Consider the following 15,060-nt stretch of genomic DNA (forward strand, 5'->3'; position numbering starts at 1 on the left):
TCCCTTTTTATGTTTGTATTTGGCAATGTTATATATTCATAGTAATATTACATATAATGATAAATAATTAACATTCTTGGGAACAACGCATATAGTCTACTAAGAAAATTTTTAATGAGAAATATAATTTGTTTTAATTTTGTAGGAATATTTATAAACGTTATTTTTGTGTTCTTAAAGGTTGTTCATCAAGAAATCTAAAGAGCAATACATGCTTTAGGTTCATGAACATTAGTTCCATTGGCAGTGGTTGAATATACAGGGTGAACCTAAGTAATGTCATTAATTTCAGGGGGTTATTCTTTGAGATATTTGAGACAAAAAAGTTTAATACAGTTCTGCTCATTTTTGCTTCCTTTCCGAGATAAAAACTGTTATATATGAAACATTTCTTAGCGTGTATTGTGAAAGCCATGGATTTAATTCCTAATATGCTCAGTCAGTTTAAAAGAGCACAGTGTATTACGATAATAAATGATTGAATCAATTTTAGTTTTTTCCTCTAAAAAATGTGCAGATATTTTATCAACAGTAATTCATCTAGAAAAAAATCAAAATTCTAATGGAATTTAATTGACTGTTACACGATTAAAAGAAAGTATATAAAGATTAGAAGAAATAAAGTACTCTAATACAATAAAATAGATATAATTGACTTACTAAAGTAATATTTCACTAATGTTGCCTTCACCAAAATGTTTGAACGGAGCCGCCATTTTCAGTCGACTGTCTATCCGGGAAAAAAAATTACGATCGCAAAGCATGTTTTATAGTACCGTAAAGAATTTGCAGTTTGAAATGTTGGCAAACAAAGAAACAAATGCTAGGGTAGTGATAAAAACAAATGCTAGGGAAGCGATAAAATAAAACAAATGCTAGGGAAGCGATAAAATTAAACAAATGCTAGAGAAGCGATAAAATTGTGCTATAAGCAGCCATGATTGGTTGAAAGACGTCCTTTCGTACCGTTTTATTGGTCGAAAATAGTATGACGTACTAAAATTGTAATAGTCGGAACAAATCTAATATTGTAAAATTCCTTTGCAGAACGAAAAGTTACATTTGTTCGGATCAAATTTCAGCACATTTAAAGGACGAAACTAAAATTCTTTCAATCATTTATTATGATATATACTGCTCTTTTAAATTGAATGACAATATTGGGAATTAAATCAATCACTTTTCTAAGACACGATATGAAATGTTTCATATAAAACAATTTTTTTTCGCGAAAAGAATGCAAAAACGAACAGAATTGCATTGAACTTTTTAGTTTGAAATTAATGATATTACTTAAGGTTCACTCTGTATAATAAAATAATATAATATCGACGGTGTTGCGCAGCAACCTAATGTAAAAAAATTCAATTTATAGGAGAGTGAAACATTTGAATATCTTGAAAACTAACAAATGTCTGATATAAAAGAATGTTTAAATTTATTCTTTTAAAGTTTATATCCATACCGTGATTTATGCCTAAATTGTGTCTGCAGAAGATTTGAGAAAGTTTTTTTTTCGATAGGAATCAAGTGAAGTCTTATTTCGTTCATGTTTTTGACATACGAGGTTGCTGTTCAACATCTGTTCAAGGTACATTTCTAACTCTTCCTCGGACGTTCAGAAATTTTCCATCTATTAGTTCCTAATTATTTGGGGCTTTATTTGGCAAGGTATCATTTCCCTTCCTGGATTAGCTTGCATTTAAATTACCTTATTTTTTTTTACTATCAATCAATTCGTTTCGAGTAAGTTACATTTGTTACATAATTTTGTACAACTTGTTGAAGATCTTCAAACCTCATTTCGGCAAGCTGAATCTTACTTTTTTTTTCGCCGTTTGAATCTCTCTTATCCATATAATATATCCATAATGTTTATGTAGTAATTCTGGATAAATTTGTCTATGTTGTGTCGCATTGTTATTAGAGTTGACAACAAAATATTAAGTCGATTTGTTTTCAACAGTGATATTGTCTTTATGTGCCGACGACTCTATTTTTGTATTGCAGTCTGTTTAATGATAGAAATAATTTAATGTCAGAACGAAATGAAAATGTTCACATTGATATCTGTACTATTTTAGAGCTACTAAAGAAATATTACTAAATCCATGTCTGTATAAAATCATTTTATCCATGACTGGTATCTTTTATTTCACCGTCCTTAGCAACGTAAACAATGGCTTTATTCACAGCAGTAAGTTAGAAGTTTTTAACTGACAGGAGTGAATTACAATTTTTTAATCACTCTCTCCATGACAACCGACACAGTAAAATATACAGGGTGTTTCAGAAATACTTTGACAAACCTTGGGAGCATGTTCCTCACAACAAAACAAGAAAAAAAGTTCATATAAACATATGTCCGAAAATCCTTAGTTTTTTTTAGTTACTGTATTAATGAAGGAACATAATGAAACAACCGTTAGATATTGTCAGCTTGGTAGCAAGTGTTGCAACTTTAATCAATTCGGAAACTCATAACAATGCAAGTTTACGTTCAACGCGTTTCGAGGTACAATCCAACAACTTGACTTAAGTTTGTAACCGGTAATTAATTTTGTTAGATGATCGAGTGATGTTATCGATACAAGTCTGCTGATGCATCCATTATATTCTAGATGGCTGTGTTGCCAAATAGACTTGTTTACTATAGTCATTTATTGAACATTTGTTATGAGGTTCTGAATTGATTAAAGTTGCAACACTTGCTACCAAGCTGACAGTATGCTTCAATATGTTCTTTCATTAATAACTAAAAAACTAAGGATTTCGGACATATGTTTATATGAACTTTTTTTCTTGTTTTGGTGTGAGGAACATGTCTACAAGGTTTGTCAAAGTATTTCTGAAACACCCTGTATACATTCATTCATTTATAACTTCTGTACATCGCACTACAAAAGAAAAGGCCTGCAATTTAACATTATCATTATCATTAGCATACGAGAGTAAACAGATTTTATGCGCTTGTGGAAATTATCACTTTCCATTCGCGGATAAAATACAATTTTACTCTCTCGTACTATAAATTACTGTTAGTTTTAGCTTCTTAGTAACGTCTGATGCCCTAAAAACTGAACGGCATAAATATTTTGTGTCATGTTAAGAATCAACAATGGAAATACAAATGAAAGTTTAGTTTTGTGTAGAAATTAGTTCGAGTAGATAAATTTATTACTATTCTAGCTGAAAGCACCCGGCGTTGCCTGGGTTTTTCTTTCTGCTTCTATTTTTAATTAAACTGGTTATTAAATTTTCGGAAATCTCAGAAACCTAACTATACACAACCAAAACGAATTGTCTTTATTAAGCTTTCCTCGCCCATAAAGATGAATCTTTACTTAACGTCACTTACATGAATTAATGAACTCCTTAGCCAAATGCCTGCCAGGGTTAACTCAATTTAAAACAGCTGTAAATCAAGCACCGAAAAGAAAACATGTCATCATGTGCCTGACGTTAAACTGTTGTTTTAAATTTATTTATTTGTTTTTATTTCTATATTTATTTGTTTTTATTTATTTATTTATTTTTATTTATCTACTTATTTGTTTTATTTATTTATTTATTCATTCATTTGTTTTATTTATTTATTTATTCTGGTGTGGTTAAGGCCATTAGGCCTTCTCTTCCACTCCGCCAGAAATACAAATAAAGTAGGCCTAATAGAAAAATCAAACTATAAACAAAGTAAAACCCAACGTAAATATAATTCCTTCTCCTCTTTCTGATCAGTTTCAGCATCGAATCAATATGTACATATATAATTTAATTTAAATTGGAAGATTTATTTTACCTCTTGACCGCTGTACACCCACTTATATCATACCCAGTTTTTTTTTTTAATATAACTTGAAACTATATCTCATAAATTCAGAATATATTGTATTAATTCTAATTTTATACACAGAATACAGATAGGCTATTTTCTATCAAGGAGCTATAAAGGATTCCACGTTAAGAAAAAAGCATTGAGCATATATGTGGCTTTTCCATCAAATGATCAGTTGCCATAGAAACGCCTATCCACCACACAGCTTCTGCAATGTACTAGTCAAGACCCATTAAACCAATGCTTTTTTTTCTTAACGTGAAAAGCTCTATAGGCCTGATTGTTCATGAGTGGGATATTTATATGAGTAAATACGTTGTAACGTTAATTTTAGTTCCTCATGATACGAAATGTGCAGAGAAAAATGTTAGGACGCTATAAAAAGCCGACACACGGCGAGTAGTAGGCCTATCCTTCATAACGAAAAGTGATTTAGTCACGCTATGTCTGTATATAGCGATATCTTCTGAACTATTAGATGAATTTTGTTCATATTTGGTATTTACAGATCACTTCATCTGTAAGTAGGCCTAATCTGTCTGAAACAACAAATTTTGTATTTTTTTTTTTTTTTTTAATTTTAAATAGTGACACAAAATGACAGATTTGTTAGGAATTTCTTCAAACAATTTTTTTCACGTTTTGGTTTACTTTTAATGCGCTTGTGTCGAAACCTTCCCTTACACTTCACTCAAAGATCTCCAAAGAAAATAGACAAACAAAAAAAAAGTTAACTGCTCGTACTAATTTACTTTGAATATTAGTTTAAGAAACATAAGCTCGTGCTTGCAGAGGGCATTAGAGTTGCCATACATTCAGGTCACGTGACATGCGAAATAGACTCTTCCATTCAACGCACTACGCTAGTCAGGAACTACAGGTACTCAGGTTTTTTAACAATCTTTTATACACACTTTAATTTCGCAGTTAGTATAGGCAGCTAATTTTTTTGTATTTGTCTGTCTGTTGTGGCGATGTGCGCAATTTGAGGTGAGATGACGTCATAAGCTCATTAACAGTTTCTTTGTCAATATCATGTGATAATTGAGGTAGTGCAGACAGCAAGTCTCCTAACCTTCTTGTCAAAGGAATTAGTTATTTATACAAATGCACTTCCAATCGATACCTATTGTCTTCATACAAAAACTTGAAGCTAAAAAAGTTTTTATGCGAATGACAGCCAACGAAACGACGTTTGTGATGATCTATTGTAAAATAGTGTCATTAGACAGATTGGAAACCAGGGTCTTCTAAAGACCGACAATTCTAATGGAAGTAAATTAGTTGAGAGATTTGCCTAGAAGAGAGTCTTCCTGTGAGTTGAATTAGCACAAAATGTGCCTTTACTTCAGTTGAAATATCCCTGGAAACTATTTATATTTTATTTGAATTATCTAGGAAAGCCATCTCTAGTTCAGTTGAATTTATTGTCGCAGGAAGTCATCTCTTCTTTCTTTCTATCTTTCTTTCTTTTTTCTTTCTTTGTTTCTTTGTTTGTTTGTTTGTTTGTTTCTTTCTTTCTTTCTCTCTTTCTCTTTCGTTCTTTCTTTCTCTCTTTCTCTTTCGTTCTTTCTTTCTTTCTCTCTTTCTTTATTTCTTTCTTTCTCCCTTTCTTTCTTTCTTTGTTTCTTTCTTGCTTTCTTTTTTTCTCTCTTTCTTTCGTTCTTTCTTTCTTTCTCTCTCTTTCTTTCGTTCTTTCTTTCTTTCTCTTTCTTTCGTTCTTTCTTTCTTTCTCTCTTTCTTTCGTTCTTTCTTTCTCTCTCTTTCTTTCGTTCTTTCTTTCTCTCTCTTTCTTTCGTTCTTTCTTTCTCTCCCTCTTTTCTCTTTCTTTCTCTCTTTCTTTCGTCCTTTATTTCTTTCTTTCTCTCACTCTCTCTCTTTCTTTCTTTTTTATTCTGTTTAACGTCTTCTTTTCCAACTTACACACCATTCCAGGTGTGGGGGAGATATTCTTAAGATCGTGCACTAGATATTCACAAATCGCACATTCACTAAAATACTGTCATATGTCGAAAATCACATATTACTTTCGAAATTTTTTTCCAACACTGCTTTAGTACTTAGAGGTATGAAAGTATAATAATAAAATAGTAAATTATCAAAGGTTCTGATACCTATTTATTAAAATATTTTTAGTGCGGTATTTTACTAGGAAATAGAATATCTTTACAAATAACAATTTTCGAGTTACGATACTGTTTTACTGGGAGTGCGAAATGCGGGCCTCCCTGGTTATGGGATCGGCATGACGCAGGACATCGCAGAAACATCTCAGGACAATCACAAGACAAATGACAAATACCCAGTCCCGTGGACGGAAGATAAATTTCCTCCATTGCCCACACCGGGAATCGAACCTCGGACTGCTTGCTTGGGAAGCGCGCACGCTATCCACATAGAATTATCCTAGAAAGTCATCTACAATTGTGTTGGATGAACCCAGGAAGCCATCTAATTCTGTTAAATTATCCTAGGAAGCCATCTATAGTTGTGTTGAATTATTCCAGGAAAACAGCAATAGTTCTGTTGAATTTTATAGTTTTTGTAGCTTTATTCTCTTCAGCTCTAATCAACAATGACAACAATCCAGGTTGCCAGGCGACGATAGAAAACAAAAGATGCGAAAATAAATGAAGTGTATAAACAATTGAATACACTTTCATATTTAAGTATAAACATGTAAGGTGCCATTTGAAATTTCAAAGTGAGGGTGGCTGGGGGATGGGGGATGAAATCTAAAATGCAATTAAGCCTGGTTTCATACTTCCCCTCAATATCTAAATTGACGTGTTTTTTGTTTAAATTGGATTCAGTTTAAATAATTAGTTATGTAGACTGCGAAGTTTTGAAATGAAAGCTTTGTTTAATATATAGCAACTTGGTTTTCACATAGGCTGTATACTTTTTAAATGATTTAAAATAAAATCCACTTGCAATTAGTAACATCTGAATCTATTATTTTATAATATTTCATTACTCTTCCAACTACGAAAACAGACTGGAAATGTAATCAATGTAATGAAATGAAGAGTCCACTGCAAGAATGATGGATGTCATGTGGAATACATTTTGCAGGAGAAGCAATTGAAAGCGCTCAAAGCTTAACTGTGATTTTCCGATCATTACTGGACAATGACTATGTGTTAATGCCATATAACTCTGTATGTACATTCTATATGTCTTAAGCTATGCATTGACAGTCTTAGTTCATTTTCGACAAGAAAGTGACATCCATCATTCTTGCAGTGGACTCTTCAAATATGAATGGGTTTGCAAAGATCACTCAGGAAAACTTATGCGTGTGATGTGCAAGAATTGTTCAAAATAGCTCTGTTGTTTTCAATTAAAATTTGGTGTTTGAAAAAAAAATGATTGAAATTGAATATACATTTAATGTGTCAAGTGTAAAAAGCGTTCAAATAACATTGTCTTCAAATAAAAAAAAAAAAAAAAAAAGAATAAATGAAAAAATGCATTAAATTTACCTTAAAAGTAATGGTTCCAAAATGTACCCACTCAGTAAAACTTGAAGAAAAAAATGCTCAGTAAACCCAGTATTAAAGATGTATCAACTACGAGATTGTAGTGTACTTTGTAAATTTGTAGTATTTTTTGTAATGCAGTTTTACTCCTGGTTGAGTGTTACAGAAGGCCGTATGGCCTTAACTCTGCCAGGTTAAATAAATCATTATTATTATTATTATTATTATTATTATTATTATTGTTGTTGTATACCGTTGGTAATAGTGTGACTGTATTTATATTATAGAGATGGGTCCGATAATTCACCATGGAATTACCTGAAATTCGCTCTACAATTGGTGAAAATCTCGGAGAAAAGCTGAAATCGAACCCATGCCTAAACGCAACTTTAGATTAAGAGTGCACCAGATTACTGTATTCACTAGGACGCTATGGATATAAAAATAGTGCACAATTCTTTTTTGATATGCGAAGGCGGTTGTAGTGGCGGGCTTGTTTTGTTTGCTTTCAGAACGGTTGAGAGGCTAAATTAGACTCCAGCAACATAATTAATTAATCGCGGTTAAAGTTGGAATCCGCATGTCTAACATCGATTTGTGTGGGTGGGTATCGACGCACTGTGCTTAAAGTTTCATGGATCTTCACATATCGATCGTCTACTGATGTCGAGTGAAGGTCGCAGGATGAAACAATTTGCGTGTTTCCAAACATCGTCGCAGAATCCCTTGTTTCATGTCTCTGTCGCTGTTAACTCCAGGACACGTTATTTCTCGGGAATTAAGACAGATTGTAATAGGTAGGCCTATTTTGAATGACGTGAAAATCGTCTTTTTCCACTACCTTCGTATGAAACAGGCAGTTAATCAACTGGTTTTAGAGATAAAAGAAGGCTTTTTCTTTGACTGAGTTATTCAATTTATTACTGAGAAATACAAATTTTATTTCACAATTTTCAGAGAAATAAAAACGTTATTTCACAGTTATAACAGAACTATGATAGCCAAGATGATATGCACAGGGTGATTCACGATTGTTGCAAATCAAACGAAAAAACCGGACCGACCCTTGTAGCTGATTTCATAGCCTTGTTCACAGTGACAATACGATAGACTGGTAACTAAGACTTTCGTGGTTCGAATCCTGCCTGGGAAGGAAACTTTTTTTTGTTCCTTATTCAAATTTATTCTGAATACTTTTCGATTGCAGCGATATTTTACTACTTAATTAACTTATTATTCCCAGAACATGAATTTTACCAGCTTATTTTCTAATGGCTTTCGAAATGGGCTACGTCAGCAGTCGAAACTACAACAATTTCAGTAGATTACTCTCTATCTTGTGAATGGAGGCGTGACATGCGCAGTGGTTCATTTCGGGGACTTTGATTATTTCGTCGGTCCGGTTTTTTTGCCACTACTGTACAGTCTCGAAGAATTTACAATAGTAGCATGATTTGTAAGAATTGTTGTGATAAATGCTAAGAAAAATGTAATTTTGTAGTTTAAAATAATTCTGGACGAAGCAACTATGGAATTCTCACCACATTTTTAGCTTCAGAATACTAGCTAATTAAAGAAATGTTACTTCTGAATAAAATTAAAGAACAATGGTATTTAACAAAAAACAACAAATTAGTGTAACTCTGAAAATGTCAAGATTAGGACAAATGTTTATATGACATTTTTTACTCAGAATGTCTTCGGAAATAAGCTCCGTAAGTGACAGTAAATCCTCGTGAATCACCCTATGTATATAGCTCTGAAGTAATAAGCATTATTGTTATTATTATTATTAAATTTAATCCGTGGCGCTACAGCCCGTGAAGGGCCTAGACCGACCAGCCGGCTGCTGGCCTCACGCCCACATGCCGAAGCAGAGGTGGACGATCATCCAACCAGAATGGAGGTATCGTGTGGTTAGCACGATGATCCCCCCAGCCGTTATAGCTGGTATTCGCAACCGGATTTCGCTACCTATCGTAGCTCCCCAAGTGCGTCACTATGCTGGGTGGGTACCGGTCCCATACACTGGCCGAAATTTCATGAGAAAATTTCTTCCCACACGAGGACTCGAACCAGCGCGCATTCCGTAACGCGAGTCCTAGGCAGGATGCCTTAGACCGCGACGCCACGGCGCGGGACATTATTATTATTATTATTATTATTATTATTATTATTTAATTACAGAATTAACTAAATAATAAAACATTTCAGAAAACGATTATTTCTTCTTCATCCCAATGTCTTATCTTTGTTATGTTTCTGAGGAAAACAATCCACACTCGGTTGCTATGGAAACAACAAATTCTAATTCCCGATCCTTATGTTCTAATTACATAAAATTAATATTTCTGACACACGCACACACTTTTGAGAAAAAGTAATGCATAATTGCAATTAAAATCGGATAAGTCTGGGCAAAAGCCTACACACGTCTAACCTTGTGTTTACAAAGGAATATTTTTATGGGAACAAAATATTTTTGCGACTATTGTGCGAGTTATGACGTCATGAGAACATTTTTGAAGGACACTGATAGTTTTTAATACCACCTGAAAGAGCATAATTTTTTTATGTAATATATAATTTGTTTTGTATACATGCAGTATGATTACGGTTACTATGGTAACAGTTTTTTTGCTGATATATTTTCTTAGTTACTGTATTATGAGAGCAGTTTTATTGACAGAATCAACATGAAACAAGAAATTCTTGACAGAAAATGAGAGACTGGAAATTCTGATGAAGATAGGATTTGGTGACAGAAGATACACAGAACAGGAGATACGTACACTTTTTAACGATATTCTTTGAAGTAGGCCGTCTATATCTCTGTCAACTGCGAGTGGAATAAAAGCGAAATTCAGAAAACATGGAATTGTCAGACATAAAAGGATAAATTTCTGTTAAGGACGTTTTGTTTTATGTTGATTCCATAAGTAACACTGCTTTCGTAATGCAGGGACTAATAAAATGTACCAACAATAAAATTGTTGCCCTAGTAACCATAACCATAGTGCTTCTTTACAAAACAAATTAAATAATAAGGTAGATATCTCTAAGTTCGCCAGGTCTCCACAGTTCACAACTCGTCATTTTCGTTAGGATACGATGTTTGACTAAAAGTTGTCATCAGTAACTTGATGCGTTAGAACTTCGTTAAATACGCAAGGTGCATTACCAGTATCTCTTGCTATGAGGTGATCGCCATATTGTGTTAACTGTGGTTGCCATATAAGATTTGCTTCGTAAGTATCCGTTTCATTCAATGGAATAAGTAATGCATTTACAGAGTGTAATATATCATTTTAAAGCCTAATTTGTGTACTTTCTGGCTGTATTGTTAGAATTACAGTACATTTACTATAGTCATGTCCACCTTATGACATTATTATTAAATGTTGGAACTGTTTTTAAGTTCGCCACTGCAGCTTCTTCCATGGTCAACTTAGGATCATTCGTTGCTGTTTTTCTGAGATCGTTTTAAACAGTTGGCAGTTTAAATAACTAATTACATTTTAACTTTGGTATTTAAATGAGTGATACGTTAGATATTTTATAGACTATTACACTTTTTTTACGTCATACTACTTTTGACCAATAAAACGGTACGAAAGGACGTCTTTCAGCCAATCATGCCTGCTTATCGCACAATTTTATCGCTTCCCTAGCATTTGTTTGTTTTTATCACTACCCTAGCATTTGTTTCTTTGTTTGCCAACATTTCAAACTGCAAACTCTTTACGTTACTATAAAACATGCTTTGCGATCGTATTTTTTCCCCCGCATAGACAGTCGACTGAAAATGGCGGCTCCGTTCAAACATTTTGGTGAAGGTAACATTAGTGAAATAGAATTTTAGTAAGTCAATTAATACCTATTTTATTGCAATAGAGTACTTTTATTTCTTATAATCTTTATATACTTTCTTCTAATCGTGTAATAGTCAATTAAATCTCACTCGAGTTTTGATTTTCTCTTGATAAATCAAAACCTCTAGTGAGTTTACTTTGGTAAAAGAATTCTAAAGTTATTAATCCTGTGATAATTTATTAATGATAAAACTTGTTTAATTAATACTATGACCGTTTTTTCGGTATTAAAATATATTGCATCCGTACTCTGATGATATTAAAATATTATTTGAATTTACAACAGACACATGAGTCCTAACTTCTCCAGTTCCATCCCCCTGTCTCTTTTGTTTTTGTACGATAAGGAGCACCTTATTCTTTACGAAATTTTTATTTAAGATGCTCTTTAGTATCAATATTGCAACGCAATTTTTCATACTTTCGAAATATGACTTCATCATCAATTTAGAAATAAATTTGCTTACGTTGGCGAACTTAGGGAGGCTTACCTTACATAAAAAATGCTTTCTTTTTCAGATTGTTTTTTTTTTAACTATAGGTTAGCCTACCATTTAGAAATATTGTCGATAACTTCATAAGTAGCACAACAATAGTCGCAATAATATTTTGTTTCCGTAAAAATATTTCTTGCTAAATACAAGATTTTATGTGTCAGAGCTTTTTTTTCAGAATCCTTTCATTCTATCTTAATTGCAATTATGCGTTACTTCTGAAACACCATGTATATAGGCTATATATACAGGGTGATTCACGAGGATTTACCGTCACTTACGGAGCTTATTTCCGAAGACATTCTGAGAAAAAAATAGTCATATAAACATTTGTCCTAATCTCAATATTTTCAGAGTTACATTAATTTGGAATTGTTTGTAAAATAGCATTAGTCTTTAGTTTTAAGGGTAGAAGAATATTACAGATCAGGAATGAACTATTCGGGAGTATCATTTCTTTAATTAGCTAGTATTCTGAAGTTAAAAAATGTGGTGTGAATTCCGTAGTTGCTTCGTACATATTTTTTTTTCGATTTTTAACTACAAAATTAAATTTTCTTATGCATTTATCACAATTGTTACAAATCACGCCACTCTTGTAAATTCTTTAAGACTGTACATTAGGATGCATAATTAAATTGTAAAGAATCAAGTTGCTAGAAGTCGTATGATTTGTAACAATTTTTGTGATAAATGCGTAAGAATGATGTAATTTTTAGTTGAAAATTGAAAAGCAAAATCTGTACAAAGTGATTAACACACATTTTTATCTTCAGAACACTAGCCAATTAAAGAAATTATACTTCTGAATAGTACATTCTATATTTGTAATATTCTTTTACTCTTAAAACTAAAGAAAAAAGGTATTTTACTAAGTTCAAATTAGTGTAACTCTGAAAATATTGAGATTAGGACATATGCTTATATGAAATTTTTTGCTCAGAATATCTTCGGAAATAAGCTTCGTAAGTGACGGTAAATCCTCGTGAATCACTCTGTTTACAAAATTTAATGTCAAAATTTGTACAGATTGTCGTTCTGAGGAACCTTGAGGTTGCCGTTTGTACAGAAGTACATACATTCATAGAGTTCAATGGATTTTCAAGGGCATTGAAGTCTTGGCTTGCTCAGGAAGGGAAGTGTAGGATTGGTCCCATATCGTAGGTTTACGGTACGTAAAAGGATCCTGTCTGTGATGGAGGGCTCCAAATAAAATTTACCTGTCATTTCTGCCTCACGTTGAATTTCGTCGCTGATTAATCTCTGTAATTGCAAGCATAGTTATCTTTTCATCGTAAACAGAGCATTATTTGTTGCTGCCGGTGTATAGCAATTGTTTTAGGACGAAGTACATAGATATCAACTGTTTTGATGTATTGCAGCTCAGAGGCATGTCTTATTGCTTGGCAATAAACGATGACTGAAGTGTAAAAACTTAAGATGTCGCGCGCGGTGGCACGTCCGTTCGCGTGTTTAGTTTTTGCAGAGTTGAGTGCCCCGATTATTCCCTCATTCCGGCCTCCAGCACGACCAAGGAGAATGGAAAGTACAAATGAAGCGTTTGTGTTGCACGCTGGCTTCACAGATGCTGTATACTCACTCAATACGATGCATGGACAGTTTTTATACTTACGTACTTAACTTGACAGGTGTAAACCCTCCGATGTGTGAAGAAAACAATTTATATGTTCGCTCAGAACAAGAATGAAATGTCACAACTCTGTGTATAATACAGTTTTAGGACGCTGTCTGTGAATGGAAAAAAAGAGACTGTACGAATTGAAAGCGAAGGGTGATTGGAAACGAAAGGCTGTTGAACGGAAAATAATTCATGCGAACATAAAAAAAACAATAACAATAAAGGTCAAGAAACAGTAGACTTAGAAAACGAGAGGAAAAGCGATAATAATACAAAACAAGAGACTACCTGATTAGGAAATAGACTACAGGAATAGAAACAAACGAGTGCGAATAGAAGACGAGATGATACAGAGAGAGAATTAAGAGGCAACACGGATGGGGGGAGGGGAACCCTATAGGAATATGAAACAAGATGATGCGAATAGAATGAAACAAGACACATTACAAATATGAAGTAAGATTATATAAATAGAAAACAGAGATTATACGTATGGAAACAAAATGCAGTGCGGATAGAAAACGTGATGATAGAGATAGAACACTGAAGACTGTACTGGTAGAAACAAGAGATAAAATAAAAATACGAAACAAGAGAAAATATGAGGATACAATACGAACATGAAACAAGAGACAATACGAATACGAAATAAGAGTACGAAACAAGAGACATTATGAATATGAATACGGGACAAGGGACAATACGAATACGAAGCAAGAGACAATATGAATAAATACGAAACAAGAGACATTATGAATATGAATACGAAACAAGGGACAATACGAATACGAAGCAAGAGACAATATGAATAAATACGGAACAAGAGACATTATGAATATGAATACGAAACAAGGGACAATACGAATACGAAGCAAGAGACAATATGAATAAATACGAAACAAGAGACATTATGAATATGAATACGAAACAAGGGACAATACGAATACGAAGCAAGAGACAATATGAATAAATACGGAACAAGAGACATTATGAATATGAATACGAAACAAGGGACAATACGAATACGAAGCAAGAGACAATATGAATAAATACGAAACAAGAGACATTATGAATATGCATACGAAACAAGGGACAATACGAATACGAAACAAGAGACATTATGAATATGAATACGAAACAAGGGACAATACGAATACGAAGCAAGAGACAGTATGAATAAATACGAAACAAGAGACATTATGAATATGAATACGAAACAAGGGACAATACGAATACGAAGCAAGAGACAATATGAATAAATACGAAACAAGAGACATTATGAATATGAATACGAAACAAGGGACAATACGAATACGAAGCAAGAGACAATATGAATAAATACGAAACAAGAGACATTATGAATATGAATACGAAACAAGGGACAATACAAATACGAAGCAAGAGATAATATGAATAAATACGAAACAAGAGACAATACGGATACGAAACAAAGGATAGTAGGAATAAATACGAAACAAGAGACAACACGAATACGAAGCAAGAGACAATATGAATAAATACGAAACAAGAGACAATATGGATAAATATGAAACAAGAGACAATACGAATACGGTACAAGAGACAATATGAATAAATACGAAACAAGAGACAATATGAATAAATACGAAACAAGAGACGAGAGGAATAAACAAGGGACAATATGAATACGAAACAAGGGACAATACGAATACGAAACAAGAGACAATATGAATAAATACGAAACAAGAGACAATACGAA

The 15,060-nt window shown here is 33.1% G+C and overlaps 1 protein-coding gene across 7 annotated transcripts in view; it reads left to right on the forward strand.

The window, feature by feature from the left end:
• cno (adherens junction formation factor afadin) overlaps positions 1-15,060 on the forward strand; it is a 552,013-nt gene that overhangs the window by 309,533 nt on the left and 227,420 nt on the right. The gene's annotated exons all lie outside the window — the stretch shown is intronic.

This window comes from Periplaneta americana, chromosome 8 (assembly GCF_040183065.1).
Source record: "Periplaneta americana isolate PAMFEO1 chromosome 8, P.americana_PAMFEO1_priV1, whole genome shotgun sequence".
Classification (NCBI taxonomy): Eukaryota; Metazoa; Arthropoda; class Insecta; order Blattodea; family Blattidae; genus Periplaneta; species Periplaneta americana.